The sequence below is a fragment of the Microtus oregoni genome, unplaced genomic scaffold, assembly GCF_018167655.1.
Source record: "Microtus oregoni isolate MIOR12 unplaced genomic scaffold, Mior012 000029F_ref0000214, whole genome shotgun sequence".
Taxonomy (NCBI): Eukaryota; Metazoa; Chordata; class Mammalia; order Rodentia; family Cricetidae; genus Microtus; species Microtus oregoni.
The window spans coordinates 21,943,396-21,961,608 of record NW_024543088.1 but is presented as its reverse complement, the minus strand read 5'-3'; the positions used below and the strand labels follow the sequence as shown (position 1 = coordinate 21,961,608).

The window sequence follows — 18,213 nt, the reverse complement described above, 5'->3', positions numbered from 1 at the left end:
TTCACCAGACCTGTTTTCTTGTGTGAAATGGTATGGTGTTATACACAGGAGGATTGTGAGTGCTAATGGCAGTTGGTATCTGCCGGTTCTATTCTGTTCTCTAGTGAACCAGGTTCCCTTGTTAGCTCTCCTCTGATTTTAGGTTTCTGAGGAACTTTTCAGGAATCTTTTCACATGGGTGCTTGTTCTGTAGGCATCAATGAGATTCCAAAGAAAATAAAGGCAGAATTTACAATTGCTCTAGGGGTTGGTACAAAGTGAGCTAAAATTCAAGAGGGACCATGCTCCATAAAGTGTGAGCTTTCCCATCATCTAGAATTTTGTTCCCAGATCCTCAATGAACCAAGACCTGGGATATGCTAGGCATTGTTGCTAGAGGATAGGGATCAGGACGTGTTTTTGTTTGAATTCACATTTTAATCCCAGGAATATGATATACAGTTCAAAGGAAATGGTAACACTTTTACAATGGCTATGTGCCTTAGTCTCTAAACCTGGGACATTACCTACTCTTCCTAATATGCAAATTAAAAAAATGATACTCTGGTAGATTCTCTAAATTTTTATGTCACAGAATTAAAAGGTGTCAGGAATGGGATTGTCCAATGATGGCACTTTTCCCTCATTCTAGGTGGCATGGCAATGCTTGGTACAAGGGAAAGCATAATGCCAAAAATCTGGTAGATAATAGATATTCAATTAAACAAAGCTGAATCTGAGTTGACTGAATGGAACTTTCTTATGCTTAATTTTTTTTCTGGTGACTTTTGGTTTATCTATATTTTTCTTCTCAAATGCCCCCAAATGCCGCCTACATCTGCAGTAATAAGGCTGTTTGTTCGTTTCCCAACTGCCCTGACTCAAAATAATCACATAGAAACTATATTATTTAAATCACTGCTTGGACAATTACTTAAGTGTGTTGCTAGCTAGCTCTTATATCTAGAATTAACTCATTCCATTATTTTATATTTTGTCATGAGGCTAGAGACCTACCAGCAAGGTTCCAGCTGACAGCTTGTGTCTTTCCCCTCATGGCTTCTCTTGACTCCACCTTCTTTCTCCAGCATTCAGTTTAGTTTTCCCCACCTAGCACTCCACTGCCCTATCACAAGCCAATCCAGCTTCTTTATTCATTAACCACTAAAAGCAACACATATACAGAAGGACTTCTCACACCATACATCCAAAGAGAAAAAGTCCCTATTTTTCCACTCTTAGAATGTCAGTAAGGATTTTCCCTTTTGCTTTTCAAGTGCTTTTTCTACCACTAACAAATTTTGTAGTACAGGAGACTTACCACAGGGTCTCAGGATTAAATGCTAAACTACTGAGCTATCTCATAAACATTTATAGCAATTTTTGACAAAATTAATTAAACCTATTAATATAATGTGATATATCAACACTCATCTACAAATTACAATTATCAGACCAAGGTTATTGGCAAATCCACCAACATTTACTAATTTTTTGGCTTGGGAAGACTCAAAATCCCCTGTATAGAGTCAGGAACATGGTAAGTACACTAAACCATAGTCAAACGAGAACCTGAAGTAAGAGCATCACCTGAGACAAGGATTTCAAAAACCACCATTGGTACCATAGAGATATTTCACCCCTTAAAAGTTAAAAAAAAGGTGCTGGACAGAATGTTCAGCAATTAAGAGTATATACTGCTCTTACAAAAGACCTGGGTTTATTACATGAGACTGTTCAAAATCACCTGTACCTCCAGTCCAGGACATCTGACATCCTCTTCAGGTACTCACATGATTAACATTCATACACTCAAGCTTATATTCATGTACCTTAAACATATCTACTCAAGTTCAGCTTTTCAACTCTCTGGGACCCTTGCTATATTTTCAGTTTGAATATTTTGTTTTAACAGTTCTAGCGAGGATGGCTCAGAAGATAGCAATGTGAACTTCTAGACCTTGTAAGGAGTTTTTCCTCCAATTTTAGACACACGGAAACTCCTTGTACTCCATGATGTATTTGCTGGATATCAGTATATTTGTCTTCATAAAATTTAAAGACAAAAATATAGCCCAGAGTTTCACTCATAAGCATTATGATTTCCAGGACAAAGCTCTCCATGGTTCACATATTTCCAAATGTCTTTAATAAAGGCATGATTATCTTTGTTCTGTATTTTACCTTTCTGAGGTTATTTTGAGTATGTCCAAACAAGGAAGGTAGTGACACAATATGAACAATGTGGAAAATATGGGGTCATCACACTTAGCTGTGTAGATACCATCTCGTTCTTGTCTCATAGTACATGGAATAGGTGTTAAAATGCTGATATTTGTATTGCTGGAACTGATAAGCTGTTTTTGGTGTCTAATCTGTAAGTGCTGCCAGTTTCTCCAGAAATGAGGCAGTTTGCAAGAACAGAATGGTCCCAAATCTTTCACAGCTCCCCATAATGACAGTAATATTGGAAAAATAAAATATAAACAACTCCCCATAATGATGGTAACCAGGAATTAATGGGTTCATCTTTCTCCCAGATTAGTTTTCCAGGATCTCCAATCTATATACTGCCACTGCACAAAATTGCTTCGTCAGCTTCTGAGAGTCAGGCCTGGTGCTAAGGTCTAGATCATACCAATGAATGGCACACACACACACACACACACACACACACACACACCTGACTTTCTTGGTTCTGATCGGTTATGGGATGTAGGTGTCATCTCTGGTACTAAAGTGCCCTGTAATATCCCTGTTCTGTTTCTCCCCATTTTCCACAGTCCCTCTCTTGCCTCTGATATGAGACTCCTCTGATCCTGAGTATGGGATTCTGTGTTTGCTCTGGTGAAAAGGTGGGACTGAAGGTAGCCCTTGCCAGTACTCTCATGTGGATGTGACTGTCTCATGTTGTAGAGCCCAGAATCTGGAGAGTCCCCTCAGAAGCAGTCCACCATCTTGGGAAAAGAAAGGAATGTCCCTAAATGAAGCAACACTAGTTGTTCTGCTCCAAGGTTTTGTAACTGTTATGGTCTTTGTGAAGGCATTTTACCACAGTCCACAAGCTACCTTCTCATGGGTAGCCACATATGTATTCAGAAAGGATTCTGGGACTTTCCACATCATATAGCTTAAGATTTGGCTGCCTAGACTGTACTTCTCTGGACTGAAATGGGTTGAAAGCTGAATCCATTCAAACCTGCACAGAAGAATTCAGGCAAGTTGATCTAATTTTCAAGACGTTTGTCACTTTTTCTTCTAGGTTAGCTAGGTGTCTCCTGCCTGGGAATATCTGTCCAACTCCAGTGCAACACAGGCATCTCTGGTACCTGATGAAAAATCCCTAACAATTCTTCACCCAGAACTCTGAGAGCCTTTCCAGATATAGCACACTCCTCCTTGTATTCCCACTTTTCCCTTTCCTACTCATATTGCCCAAGTTCAAATATGTGTGTGTGTGTTTGTGTGCGTGTGTGTGTATGCGTGTGTGTGTGTGTGTGTGTGTGTGAGAGAGAGAGAGAGAGAGAGAGAGAGAGAGAGAGAGAGAGAGAGAGAGAATAATTAACAGAAGTTGGTTCTCTTCTACTGTGCAAGTCTCTGGGATGGAACTCAGGTCATCAGTCTGTCCAGAAAGCATCTTTACCCACTGAGCCATCTTGCTCATCCAAATCACCAAATTTTTTCATCTCACCTTTATTTCACCTTTTAGGGAAACTGGAGAAAAAGATGACAAAGTATCAGGACATGAGAAGGGTTTTAAATATCTCTGAATTATCTAAAAGTTGGTTGGCTCCGTATATCCTAAGTGTGATGGCTAATCTTGGTTGTCAAATTAACTGTATAAGAAAGGGACCAAAATACATACTTTTAGGTAATCCTGTGGGGAATTTTCTTGATCTGATTATTTGAAATAGCATCCCATTCCCCTAAATCTGTGCCACCCCTGTTTATGCCAACCCAGAAAAAAAATGGAAGAAGGAAACATTGGGTTTTAACTGTTTGAAAACACTCTTGCTGATAAGTTTATTCCTCCAGTTGTTCATTAATTATGCATTAAAGAAACATCAGTGGGATGCCAAAATGTGACAGTTACACAATGAAGTAACCTCAAAGTGGGCACCAAAATTCATCAATGTCACACCAAAGAACTAGAAAGAGAGATATTTCCTTTTGTTTGTGTGTTGCTGAATAAAGAAACTGCCTTGGCCTAGTTGAAAGGGCAGAACTTAGGTAGGCAGAGAAAACAGAACTGAATGCTGGGATGAAGAAGGGCAGAGTTAGAGAAGCCATGGATCCTCCGCCAGAGATGGATGCCGGTTAGATTCTCCAGTAAGCCACTGCCACATGGTAATATACAGATAGAAATGGAATAAACTAATATGTAAGAGTTAGCCAATAAGAAGTTAGAGCTAATGGCCAAGAAGTGTCTTAATTAAGACAGTTTCTGTGTGATTATTTCAGATGTACGCTGGCTGGGTGATTGGGCTAAACAAGCGGCCCCCTACCCTACAACAATCAGTGCTCCAACACGGTCCCTAAATCCATGTAAAACCTGAAAGGGCTTAAAAACAAATTCTAGTGTGTGTGTGTGTGTGTGTGTGTGTGTGTGTATATAGTGTGTGTGTATTGTTATTTTTGTTGTATATTCATAAGACTGTGTTTAAATTGCAACATTTCTCTGTTCTCTATCTTCCCTCCAAACCCTCCCATATAACCCTTTGTCTTTTCTTCAAATTCATGAAACTATTTTTGCAACAACTCTTATTGCATGCATATATGTGTTCTGAAATGCAACCTGTTGAGTTCATATAATGCAACTTATATGTATGTCTTTGGTAATAACCATCTGGCACTGAACAACAAATTGGTACAATCTTCCCTGGAGAAGGTTGTTTCTCCCATTCCTGTCTTTAGTTATCTATAGTTTTTTTATTGTTTTTTATTGAGCTCTACATTTTTTTTCTCTGCTCCCCTTCCTACCTCTCCTCTTCCCGTTAACCCTTTCCGAAAGTCCCCATATTCTCAATTTACTCAGGAGATCTTGTCTTTTTCTACTTCCCTTGTAGATTACATCTATGTATGTCATTCTTAGGGTTCTCATTGTTGTCTAGGTTCTCTGGGATTGTGATTTGTGGACTGGTTTTCTTTGCTTTATGTTTAAAAACCACTTATGAGTGAGTACATGTGATAATTGTCTTCCTGTGTCTGGGTTACCTCACTCAAAATGATGTTTTCTAGCTCCATCCATTTGCCTGCAAAATTCAAAATGTCATTTTTTTTCTGTTGTGTAGTGCTCCATTGTGTAAATGTACCACATTTTCCTTATCCATTCTTCAGTCGCGGGTATTTAGGTTGTTTCCAGGTTCTGGTTATGACAAACAGTGCTGCTATAAACATAGTTGAGCACAAGTCCCTGTGGCATGATTAAGCATCCTTTGGATATATACCTAAAAGTGGTATTACTGGGTCTTAGTTTGATTGCTTTTTGTCTTGTTTTGTTGTAAAGAGTTGAAAACGCATGGACTTTTTTTGGTGGGGTTCAACATGTTCTTTGGTGTGCTCATTCAGCTTTCGTGGCCTTCTTATTCAGTTTATGTAGTCACGTTGGTGAGATTTTATGGGTGCAACTTCCAGTGTTACTAGAAGATAGAATCTTACTGCACAGTCCTTGATCTTCTTACTCTTATGATCTTTCCGCCCTTTCTTCCACAACAATTTCTGAGCCTTACATGTGGAAAATCTTGGAGATAAATTAGTTAGAACTGTACTCCCCAACTCTGCATTTTGATTTATTTTGGTTTTCTGCAGTGGTCTTTCTGAGTTTCAAAATGAAGTTTCCTTAATGATGCATGAAGACTGTACTTATTTGTAAATATAAAGATAAATGTTTTTAGGCATTATGCTGGTTAGTAAATTAATAGTTATAGAATCTTCTCCAATAACTAGGATTTTTCTAACACTGAGTATTTGGCTAGGTTTTCAGTACCAGGCATGGTCTCCCTCTGAAGTCTAATACAAAGTTCTTGGTTACTGTCAAGATATGAGGCCCACTATAATATTGTAAGTCTTAACTGTCATGCTGCTCTTGATGCGTGATATATTATAGCTTGCTGAGACTTGTTGTTACCTCTCTCTTTCAGAAGTTTACATGGTGCCTATGGTACCATAAAACCTAATCCTAAGGGACAGGCCATTCAGATCAGTGGTCTCCAGGCCCTGTTTCTGAAGGGCATGTGTCTTCAGCAACAAGTTCTTACCTTTCACCTCAATGGGGTAACCAGCAGTAATAGGCTACATGTTTTGGGAATCTCTTGGATAGCCATGTTCAACAACTCAAAACAAAAATGGGGCACCTTTTGTCTGATATTAAAGGTTTTATTAAGTATATTTTGTTTCTTGGAGGGAACATAGTAAGTCCAGTTAAGAAAAGTTCATTAAAACTAAATTTTTATACATTAAATTATAGGCATTGCAGGATTTTTAAGGAAAATAATAATAATAAGATTATTTATGGCTTTTTCAGCCATCCAAATTGTTATTTTAAATCTGTCCCTTATTCTCCTGTATTACTTCTCCCCTTTCCCTATGAATTCCCCCTTTTCCCTTTTCACCAGTCATTATCAGTTGTATACTGCCATTCACCTTTATCTATTTCCTATTTTCTTTTCCATTAATTAAAACTTTTCATTTATTTTGCATACTGACCACAGTTTTTCTTCCTTCCACTTCTCCCGTTCCCTCTCACCACCTCCCCTCTAGCCTCCCCCAATCCAATTTTTCCCCATTTCCTGTTTCCATTTAGAAAGAGGCAGGCCTCCCCTGGGTATCAACAAAGAGTGGCACACCAAGTTGAGGCAGAACCAAGCTCCTACCACTGCTTCAAGGCTGGGCAAAGCAACCCAGCATAGAGAATATGTTCCCAAGAGTCAATGCTCCGGGGACAGTTCCTGATCCTACTGCTGAGATTCCCCACAAACTGACTAACACGTACAACTGTCACCCCCATGTAGAGGGCCTAGTTCAGAGTCTGTGAGCTCCCACAAACTCAGGTGAGTTGTCTCTGTGAGTTCTCCCCTTATGACCTTGATCCACTGGCTCATATAATACTTTCTCTTTCAGTTAAACAGTACTTCTGGAGTTTGGCCCAGTGATTGGCTGTGAATCTTCTTTTTGCACCTGCTTCTACCAGGCTGACCTCGAACTCACAGAGATCCTCCAGCCCCTGCCTCCCAAGTGCTGGGATTAAAGGTGTGCACCACCACCACCCAGATAGATGAAGGTTTTTTTTTTTTTTAGATGAAGGTTCTTAAAGACAATTAGGATATTCACTTATCTAATTGCTGGAGGTCAGTTCAGGCAATCTTTCCACTATTACTAGAATTCTTAGTTGAAATCATCCTCGTGGAATCCTGGGATTTTCCCTGGTACCAAGTTTCTCCCTTACCCCGGAATGCTCCCCTGCAATTAAGACATATCTTTTATTACTCTCCCTGTCCATTTTGCCCCCAACTTACACAACCAAATTGCTCATGTTCCCTTCCCCACAGTTCAGGCAGACTTCACTGACTCAAGTACAGTTCACCCTGGTCAGAAGAATAGTACCTTTGCTATGCTCTGTACCAACTCAAGTGAAAAATCCACTGATAGAGAGCAGACCACATCAGTCTGAAGAGCAGACTTCAGGGACTCAGGTGCAGACCACACTTATTAGAAAAACACAGACCACAGCAGTCAGGAAAATAAGCCACAGCAGGGAACAAAAGAGGTTACTTCAGTCAGAAGAATCGTGACCTTCTTCTGTACCAAACACCAGGCTAACCATTAGAGGGCCAGCTCCCAACATATACAGAGATATAAACTATTAACACCTTTACATGCTTAATTAACTGTGGTTGAGGTGGCCTCTTATAATATATTTTTCAGATTATAATTGAATCATTTTCAACTGCCTTCCCATTCACTTATATTCCTAAGTACATTATACTCTGCTCGGTCTGTATAATGTTGCGTACACATATTTCATATATAATGATGAATTAGTATGTACATCACCCCTCATACAAGAAGGTAGAAGTATATTCCTAAGTGACCAGGCAGAAAATAATAATATTGACACTCACTTAACTTGTATGGAATCCTTTAGAGCAAAACGAATGCTTGCAAGTGAACAGTATGAGCCATCAATGTAGAGATTCAGTTGTTTTCTATTTCTTTCACAGATCAAGAGCCAAAAAAATGCAAACTTATGAAGTTTGGACAAAAGTATATATTTGTGTCTTTTATTCCTTCTGCTTCAATAACTTTCCCTTTGGTCACAACATTGTAGAGACTTGGGCTCTGTGAAAAATTTGAGATATTGTTGGAGATTTGCCCTCTCATAGGAACTGAGATGAGCCACTCCTGGACATGGAAATATTCTGAAAACCTTGAGGAGACACATGAATTTCTGCAACAGGGGAGGACCTGATGGGGGAGTGTCATATATCAATCTGTTGATTTCATTGGTTAAGCAATAAAGAAACTGCTAGGCCCATTTGATAGGCCCACCCTTAGGTGGGTGGAGTAAACAGAACAGAATGCTGGGAGAAAGAAGCTGAGTCAGGGAGTCACCATGATTTTCCCATTCCAGGCAGATGCAAGTTAAGATCATTCCTGGTAAGCCAGCTCGTGGGCTACAGCAGATTATTAGAAATGGGCTAGTCCAGGTGCGAGAGCTAGCCTAGAAAAGGCTAGATAGAAATGGGCCAAGCGGTGTTTAAAAGAATACAGTTTCCGTGTAATTATTTCGGGTATAAAGCTAGCCTGGTGGCGGGAAGCAGCCCTGCCACTCCTTATTACAACAAGGACCATTAGCAGTTTCATTTATTATATTATATATATAAATACATAAGCAGTCTGCTTGAATTTAGTAACCTGAATGTTCTAAGGTAATGTGTCTCCATCCTTCCAGCACCATCATCTTTTTTTTTTTATTTCACACGTATGTCCTATGGGTAGAAACAGGTTTCCTGAACCAAGATAGTCTAATTTACACACACACACACACACACACACACACACACACACACACACACACACACACGTACCATACTGTGTATGTGGACATCAGAGGATAATTTTTTGGGAGTAAGTTCTCCCATCAACCATGTGGATTCCAGAAATCATACTCATGTTGTAGACATGGTAGAAGGCACTTTTACCTGCTGAGCCCCCCTCTAGGATATTTGTTCATTGCTTTTATAAAATGATTGTATAATAGAGACATCAGAGTTCCAGAAGGAATGTATTTCTCCAGAGACCTGAACAATGACTGCACTGTCTTCTATGTATGGCACTTAGGTAACTTCAAGCTAAGGAATCATGAAATAAAATAGAGGCTATTGGCTACTGACTGACTTGGACTACCACAAATGAATGTGGAGGCCACAACAAGACTGTGTTGAGGAATTTTATGTAATAAAGAATTCTCTCTTGATCAACATTTAGTCACTATATATATATATATATATATATATATATATGTATATAGTCCCAATTATAGGGCCTAGTGTAGCATCAGCATCAGGAGTAAGAGTAAAGATTTGCTTAATTCCATCTCACATGGTCAGTTCATGAATCATTATCAGCAAACATTTTTTTTCTGAATTTGAGAGAGTATAAAATCTGTAAAGAAGAAAATATAAGTTGTGAACAAACCTGTTTTTTCATATTTTGATAGAAGTATCTTGGGATATATATTTTCAAATAATTTTTTACTCTTTATATCCCAGCATCATCTATGATATCTTTAACAACAGTTAACTACTCATTTTAGAATTCGGAATATATGATATTGAAGAGGGAAAATAGACACAATGAAGAAAATCTGTATTATGGTCCTTGAGGGAAATTAATACCTGGCCTCCACTCAAGTAAGACAGTGGCAACAGTTTCTACAGAGATGCTTGTTATAGTAGGTAGAGCATGGTTAATCTTGTTGGTTTTATTTAGGGATTATATGGCACATGGGAATATGTATGACCTTCATATTGACAAGTGTGGTTTGCAGTAGTATTTTTGTGAAATTTCATCTTTATTTCCCAGATTGGAAACATCAGTATTTCTGTCTTTTAGAAATGAATTTTTTCCAAGATGTGGAGAATGCATAAGACCGAACTCCCATTTTGTAGCTCACACCTAAGTGTTTCCTGTTGCATTGAACACTGTTCATTCCCAGTATGTATCTACCTCAATTCCATAACCAAGAGTACTGAATGTGTGAGAATGCTTTTCTGCTTTACAATAGGACAATTAATAATTAGAACCAGATGAGGCATTTATGTATTTACTCTATATTTACCATCACCTTCTGGATGTAGAGATGTTTTCAAGATCATTGATATTCCAAGGTAATTGGCCTTCATTATTTGGGTTCTTGAATAACTTTTTTGAGAGAAAATTGAACTGCAGGGTGGCTTATAAACGGTGAGGACAAGGGAGTGGGAAGGGGGAAAAGTAACCCAAGGCTATTCCTTTTGAGGATATCCTAAATTGAGATACTTGGTACAAGAATATTGACTTCTTATCTTAATAAAATCATTAAACTAGACATTTCTGTGAAGGTCCTAAATACAGGGACACGAGTACAAACTGTACATTCCACTGAGAGTACCTCTAGCAGTTGCCAGATATGTAAGACTCAGTGGATTGTTCTTATTTAACAGAGATCCCTTTGTACTCATTATTCTGAATTCTCTGTTCAATGTACTGGAGTGTCATGGAGTACCAGGTTTCTAGGACCAAGACCAGTTGGGTTCTTGAAGGAAGTAATCCATAGCATTTGCCCAGAGGAGTCTCACACATCACAGTAGGAAGTGTGGAGACCTGGAACATGTATGGATGTATCATTTATATTTCTCTTCATTTGTATTCCCTTTTCCTAATCATTCTTCATCTAAATAATCATCAGGACAGTGTATCCCTGACAGCTCTAAATCTACCCAATCCATTCACTAGAGAGCTTTCTAGAATACTAGAAGGAAAGTTTCATCAGATATAGGTGAACTAGGCCCAAATATGTTCATGAGTTTATCTCTGGTCTTGCTGTGGCTACAGGAAGATGATGCAAGCTGCAGAGAAAGGATTTGTGAGTCACTTCCCCATCTGTTTATATCACTGTGGGTTTATTATCATCACCATAAAATGAAAGACAGTAATAGTCTGCCTCATCCTCAGGTTGAGCTCTACTGATGGTCAAAGTGGCTGTTGTCCCTGAACTGGAACCAGAGAATCGGTCAGGAATCCCTGATGAGAGCTTATTATCTTCATATATGAGTCGCATAATGGAGTGGCCTGGCTTTTGCTGAAACCAATAAGCATATTTTTTTGGCAATTGATCCCCAGAGCAAGTGATTTCAATAGTCTCTCCTACAGCGACTGATAATGAAGACGGTTGGATCAGCTCATAGGAGGCCACAGAACCTGTTTAAAAAGAGAGAGAGTGGGGGAGAGAAGGTAGAGATGTCAAAGTATAAAGACTCATTTTGAGGATTTCTACCCGAGTTCAGGGTCTCCTGTGAGACTGGGGAGGGAGCTGAGAAGTTCACCTGCATAGAGAGAGAGAAGATGTAGAAGAACGGTGCAGGCCATGATGAAGATGCTTCAGAGCTCTGTGTTCTGAAATCACAGCACAACTGGGCCCCTGCAGTCTTCTCTTATTGCCTCTCTAGTCTGTGGGGCTGTGTGGTACATATGCAAATTTATTCCATTCCTGGGGCTCCCCAAGTAGGCTTAATGGGGAACTTACATTACTAGAATGGAGTCCCTTTTCATAAGGGCATTGCCTAATTCATTTCTTTTTTTTTTTTTTTTTTTTTTTTTTTTTTTTTTAATAATTTTTTTATTAAGAAAAGAAGAAAAAAAACATAAACAAAAAACAAGTTTCCACCTCCTCCAGCCTCCCATCTCCCTCCCCCTCCTCCCACCCTTCTCCCCCTCCTCCCACCTTCTACCCCTCCCCCCACTCCTCTCCCCCTCCCTCTCCAGTCCACAGAGCAGTCCAGGTTCCCTGCCCTGTGGCAAGTCCTAGGTCCTCCCCCCTCCGTCCATATCTAGGAAGGTGAACATCCAAACTGGCTAGGCTTCCACAAAGCCAGCACATTAAGTAGGATCAAAACCCCGTGCCATTGTCCTTGGCGTCTCATCAGCCCTCATTGTTCGCCATGTTCAGAGAGTCTGGCTTTATCCCATGCTTTTTCAGTCACAGTCCAGCTGGCCTTGGTGAGCTCCCAGTAGATCAGCTCCACTGTCTCAGTGGGTGGGTGCACGCCTCGTGGTCCCGACTTCTTTGCTCATGTTCTCCCTCCTTCTGCTCCTCATTGGGACCTTGGGAGCTCAGTCCAGTGCTCCAGTGTGGGTCTCTGTCTCTGTCTCCATCCATCACCAGATGAAGGTTCTATGATGATATGCAAGATATTCGTCAGTATTGCTCTCGGATAGGGTCATTTCAGGTTCCCAGTCCTCAGCTACCCAAGGAACTAACTGGGAACCTCATGTTGGGCACTTGGGAGCCCCTCTAGGGTCAAATCTCTTGCTCACCCTAAAGTGGTTCCCTTAACTAAGAATTGTGGTTCCGTGCTCCCCTATCCACCTTTCCTTTATCCCAATTCTCCTGATTCCCCAAGTCCCCCCTCCTTCCCTTCTACCTTTTCTCTCCCCATCTCCCCTTACCCCCATCCCACCCCACCCCCAAAATCCTAATTTTCTCCCCGGCAATTGGGTCTACTTCCCTTAGCCAAGAGGATAACTATATGTTTTTCCTTGGGTTCACCTTCTTACTTAGCTTCTTTAGGTTCACCTATTGTAGACTCCGTGGCCCTAATTTATGGCTAGAAACCAATTATGAGCGAGTACATCCCATGTTCATCTTTTTGGGTCTGGGACACCTCACTCAGGATAGTGTTTTCTATTTCCATCCATTTGCCTGCAAAATTCGAGAAGTCATTGTTTTTTACCGCAGCGTAGTACTCTAGCGTGTATATATTCCATACTTTCTTCATCCATTCTTCCATTGAAGGGCATCTAGGTTGTTTCCAGGTTCTGGCTATTACAAATAATACTGCTATGAACATAGTTGAACAAATGCTTTTGTCATATGATAGAGCATCTCTTGGGTATATTCCCAGGAGTGGTATTGCTGGGTCCAGGGGTAAGTTGATCCCGAATTTCCTGAGAAACCGAAACACTGACTTCCACAGTGGTTGCACAAGATGGCATTCCCACCAGCAATGGATGAGGGTACCCGTTCCTCCACAGCCTCTCCAGCAAAGGTTATCCTTGGTGTTTTTGACTTTAGCCATTCTGACAGGTGTAAGATGATATCTCAAAGTTGTTTTGATTTGCATTTCCCTGATTGCTAAGGAAGTTGAGCACGACTTTAAGTGTCTTTTGGCCATTTGAACTTCCTCTGCTGAGAATTCTCTGTTCAGTTCAGTGCCCCATTTTTTAATTGGGTTAATTAGCATTTTAAAGTCTAGTTTCTTGAGTTCTCTATATATTTTGGAGATCAGACCTTTGTCTGTTGTGGGGTTGGTGAAGATCTTCTCCCAATCAGTAGGTTGCCTTTGTGTCTTATTGACTATGTCCTTTGCTTTACAGAAGCTTCTCAGTTTAAGTAGGTCCCATTTATTCAATGTTGCCCTTAATGTCTGTGCTTCTGGGGTTATACATAGGAAGCGATCTCCTGTGCCCAGCTCCTGTAGGGTACTTCCCACTTTCTCTTCTATCAGGTTCAGTGTGTTCGGGCTGATATTGAGGTCTTTAATCCATTTGGACTTGAGTTTTGTGCACGGTGATAGATAAGGGTCTATTTTCATTCTTCTACAAGATGACATCCAGTTGTGCCAGCACCATTTGTTGAAGATGCTTTCTTTCTTCCATTTTATACTTTTAGCTCCTTTATCGAAAATCAGGTGTTCATAGGTTTGTGGGATAAAATCCGGGTCTTCTATACGATTCCATTGGTCGACTTCTCTGTTTTTATGCCAGTACCACACTGTTTTCATTACTGTAGCTCTGTAATAGAGTTTGAAGTCAGGGATGGTAATGCCTCCAGAAGATCCTTTATTGTATAGGATTGTTTTGGCTATCCTGGGTTTTTTGTTTAAAAAACAAAAAACAAAAACATGGTGCTTGGTAAGTTTGTAATCACCTGCTTTTGTGGGGGCATCACAATTCCTTGTTTTATTTCAGATATTGTGACAACTTCCTACTATGGTGTCCCTGTTTCCATAGTATAATTGTTACTGTCCTGAGGGATTGATTTCTTGTCCATTTTGTGTCAGTGTTTAACATGACCTGGATAAAGGCCCACACTGAAACTCTAATTGATTAGACTTACCTGGCAAATACCCTTCAGTCCCTCTCTTTTCTATGAAGGTCCTAAGGGCCACAGTTGTTCAGAGCTCCTCCAGTTGTATTGAAGCTATGCTTGACTCAATGATAGTTCTGTTATTAAATCAATGACATGAAGTACATAAGAATCCACATTAGTCTCCAGCATCTAAAGACCCTTATCCAAAAACAGACACGGAGTGTCCCCTTCCTGATCTAGGACTACATGTGAGCACAGGTATTATATGGTGACAACATATGTCTCTGTAATAAGCAAAGGAAAATGGAGGAGTGGGGAAGATTTCTAGAAATGCTCAGGTGAGAATAAGTCTCTTCTGGACTGCCTGGAGAGTGGGTACAAGACACAGACAGACATCTTGGATGATGGGCACAGGGCTAGACAACACATCCTCTCATACTGTGGTCTTGCCAGAGACTCTCAGTGCTCTGGGTGTTGCCCAGGGTAGTACCTGCAACCAGGATTCTTCAGTGAATTTCCTAGATGCTTCCCATAACCCTGCCTGTTTTGTTTCGGCTTATAATGTAATTCTCACTCAATTTAAGTACTACAGCTCAGTACATAGAGTGGACTCTTTTGACCTTGCTTTTTGACTTCTAGGATCTAGGTTCCAAAGTGACCTGGCTAGTCTTTCCTGCAGCTCTGCCACCCTCTGCTGGTGAGGGACCTCATAACAGAAACTTCTTTAGTTGACAACACACTCTGTCTCTTGACAGTGTGGCAGGGAGGGCGTGGGGATCCAGTCTGATTCTACCAGGTATACCCATACTTGCATGCTTAAAGGACATACACGTGGTCAAAGGGTTTATGGCAGGAACAATCCTGTGACCTTCTCTAAATGTCCTTTTGTGGTGCTTTATTTTAATTCATTGATTGTAGAGAAACTTCATGTATTCCACATAATGGGTTTTCTGTCCCCTGAGATTAGCTTTCTCTGTCTGTGCAGTAAGCCACATCAAGTCAAAATGAAAAAAGCATAGCAACAGGTTTATTTGAGAAAATAAATTCCTGGGCAGGTTCTCTAGTACCAGAGATTGAGGGCCTAGAAAATACAAGAATGCAAATGGATCCATATATATGTCACCATGTACAAAACTCAAGTCCATATGGATCAAAACCTCAACATAAAACCAACCACAACGAATCTCATAGAAGCAAAAGTTGGAAGCACACTTCAACACATTGGCACAGGAGACCACTTCCTACCTATAACCCCAGTAACACAGACACTGAGAGAAACAATCAATAAATGGGACTTCCTGAAACTGAGATGCTTCTGTAAAGCAAAGGACATGGTAAACAAGACAAAATGGCAGTCTTCAGAATGGGAAAAGATCTTCACCAACCTCACACTAGTTAGAGGACTGATCTAACAAAGGACTCAAGAAACTTGACATCAAAAGAACAAATAATCCACAAACAAGGAAACAAAAAACAAAGATCAAAGCTTCCTTATATAGGAGTTGACACAGATGTAATGAATCCATGCCTGGGACCCTATGATTCCAGGTGGGCTAAATAAATAGAGATAAAAGTACAACAGTGACGGAATAGCTAAGATTTTGTCTTGCACAACTTATTCCTGTCCCCCAGAATCCTGGCTGTTCTAAGGAGTCCAATAAAACCTGCAAGTGGTGTCTCTGGAACAGAGCCCAGTTTAGAGCTAGAAAACCAATGGGCAATTGGATGTTTGCTGTGTCAGGCACCCCTTGAATGCCTTTTGCTGGTATTCCTGTATTGTTGTTTCTTTCTGCTCTGTTGAGCATGTGAGTTATAGGACTCTTATGCCCTCTTCTACCGTGGTCTCTAAAACAACCAGGGCTTATAAACTCAGAGGAATGGTAGCACAAGTTTTTTATATTTTTATTTTTTACTGCAGCAACTTACATGTTCATAGTCCTGACACGATGTGAGAACTTGTGTTAGAGGCTGGTATAATTACCTCAAAAAGGTTTCACATGGTGTGAAAAAGGAAACAGAGACCCTGAGGTCTGCAGATAATGGTGCAGATGCTCCAGAGATCTGTCTCTTAGATGGGCAATAAAAGGATCCAGTCTTTAGTAATCTTCCCAAGCAGCTGTGTCACCAGGGCCAGTGAGCTGTACTGAAGTTACTACTAATGTGGTTCCAGAGTCTAAGACCTGCACAGTCAGTCTTTCATGACTCACTTACACTGCAGAGGGCCTAATGCAATCATGACCAGGGCGATCAGAGGGAGCATACATGTGTTGAATAAAGAAGAGTGGACAAATCAGCTACCAATTAAATGGGCATTATGAATATTATTTGTGTTTCCAACTAGTGAGTCATTTATTATGTTAGAATTCTGAGCATATGAAGAGACAACATGATCATGGTAACACTTACAAAAGAAGGCACTTAGTATGTGCTTCCTTAGAAATTCAGAGGTTTAGTCCATTATTATCCTGGTGTTCGCTAGGACATTGAAAATTATGGTCCTGGAGAAGTAGCTGAGAGTTTTACATCTGAATCTTTATACAGCCAAAACAAAAAACTCTGAGCCTGTTGTGACACACTTCCTCCAACAGGGCCACACATCCTAATCTTCAACTAGTACCTGGTAATGAAGCACTCAAATATAAGAGCCTAGAAGGTCATTCTTATTCAAACCAGCACAGGTGTCTATAAGCATAAGAAAATCAAGCAACGAATAAACATGTGATAAACATTTCTATTATTAAACTTTTCATTTTTTCAATAATCCCATTCATGAGTACTATATTTCTTTCATTTCTACCCCAACTTCTCCTACTGCAACTCTTTCTATGACCCAAACTCCCTCTCAGATTCATAATCTTCTCTATAATTATCGCTGTGCATCCAAACATATATATATATATATATATATATATATGCCTATTGAGTCCATCTAGTGTTGCTCTTGTATACATGCATGCTGGACTGATGAGTTGGAATGTAGAATTATAATTGAATTAAAATTAATTTTAAAGTTGCATTTTCAATTATTTATGTGTTTTGTGTGTACATGTGTGTGAATGTTCATGTGGAAATAATTGTGCACGTAGTGTGGTAAAAGTGTCGCTATGAAAGGACATCTTTTAAGAGTGAATTCTCTATCGATCAGGAATCAAATTAAGGTCACCAGGGCCAGATGCAAAGCACCTTTACTTGCTAAGTAATATTGTCTGCCCTGGAAATATTTTAATAGAAATAACATAGTTTATTACCTTTAAATATTTAATATAGGCTTTTAATTTAATTTATGAGACTTTCATTAATGGGTATTATATACACTGTGGCATTTGCAAGTAAACTGGTGGAACTACAAAATATTATATGAAGTGGGTTACATGAGACCTATAAAGACATACACAAAATGCCTTCTCTTAGCTGAACATTCCAACTCTAAATCTGTGGATATTGGTATATGTTGTAGACTTACCACAGAAATGAGGCATGTCTAAATTGACTGTGCACGATGTGAAAATGAGCTGTGGAGGGAAGAATGATATGACACAGGTGTGATGAAGACAGAACGTGACAAAACAGGATGGGGAACACGTTAAGTGGGGAGGAGGTAAGGAAAGGTAACATAAGGGAGAGAGAGAAAGACGTATAAGGATGTTTAGAAAGTCATAGGAAATTGTTATTTTATATTTACTTAAAATTTAAGTGAACCTGGAGGGAGACTGCTCCCCCAAACCATAGCTAACAAAATACAGTGTTAAAGCAATCCATGAGACTTAAAAAAAAAATAGGCTATTGCCATTGTATTTGATGGTCTCCCAGAAGTTGAAGGTAAGCCTGCACTACTGAAGACATTGCACATACTTCAGATATAGTATTTGGACAGTCATCTGGAA

General features: G+C 39.9%; 1 protein-coding gene and 1 gene segment (V, D, J or C); both read right to left on the bottom strand.

Moving 5' to 3' along the window:
* The window catches only part of LOC121464736, a 994,671-nt gene that overhangs the window by 12,384 nt on the left and 964,074 nt on the right, over positions 1-18,213 (bottom strand).
* The window catches only part of LOC121464737 (immunoglobulin lambda-1 light chain-like), an 840,936-nt gene that overhangs the window by 8,915 nt on the left and 813,808 nt on the right, over positions 1-18,213 (bottom strand). The gene's annotated exons all lie outside the window — the stretch shown is intronic.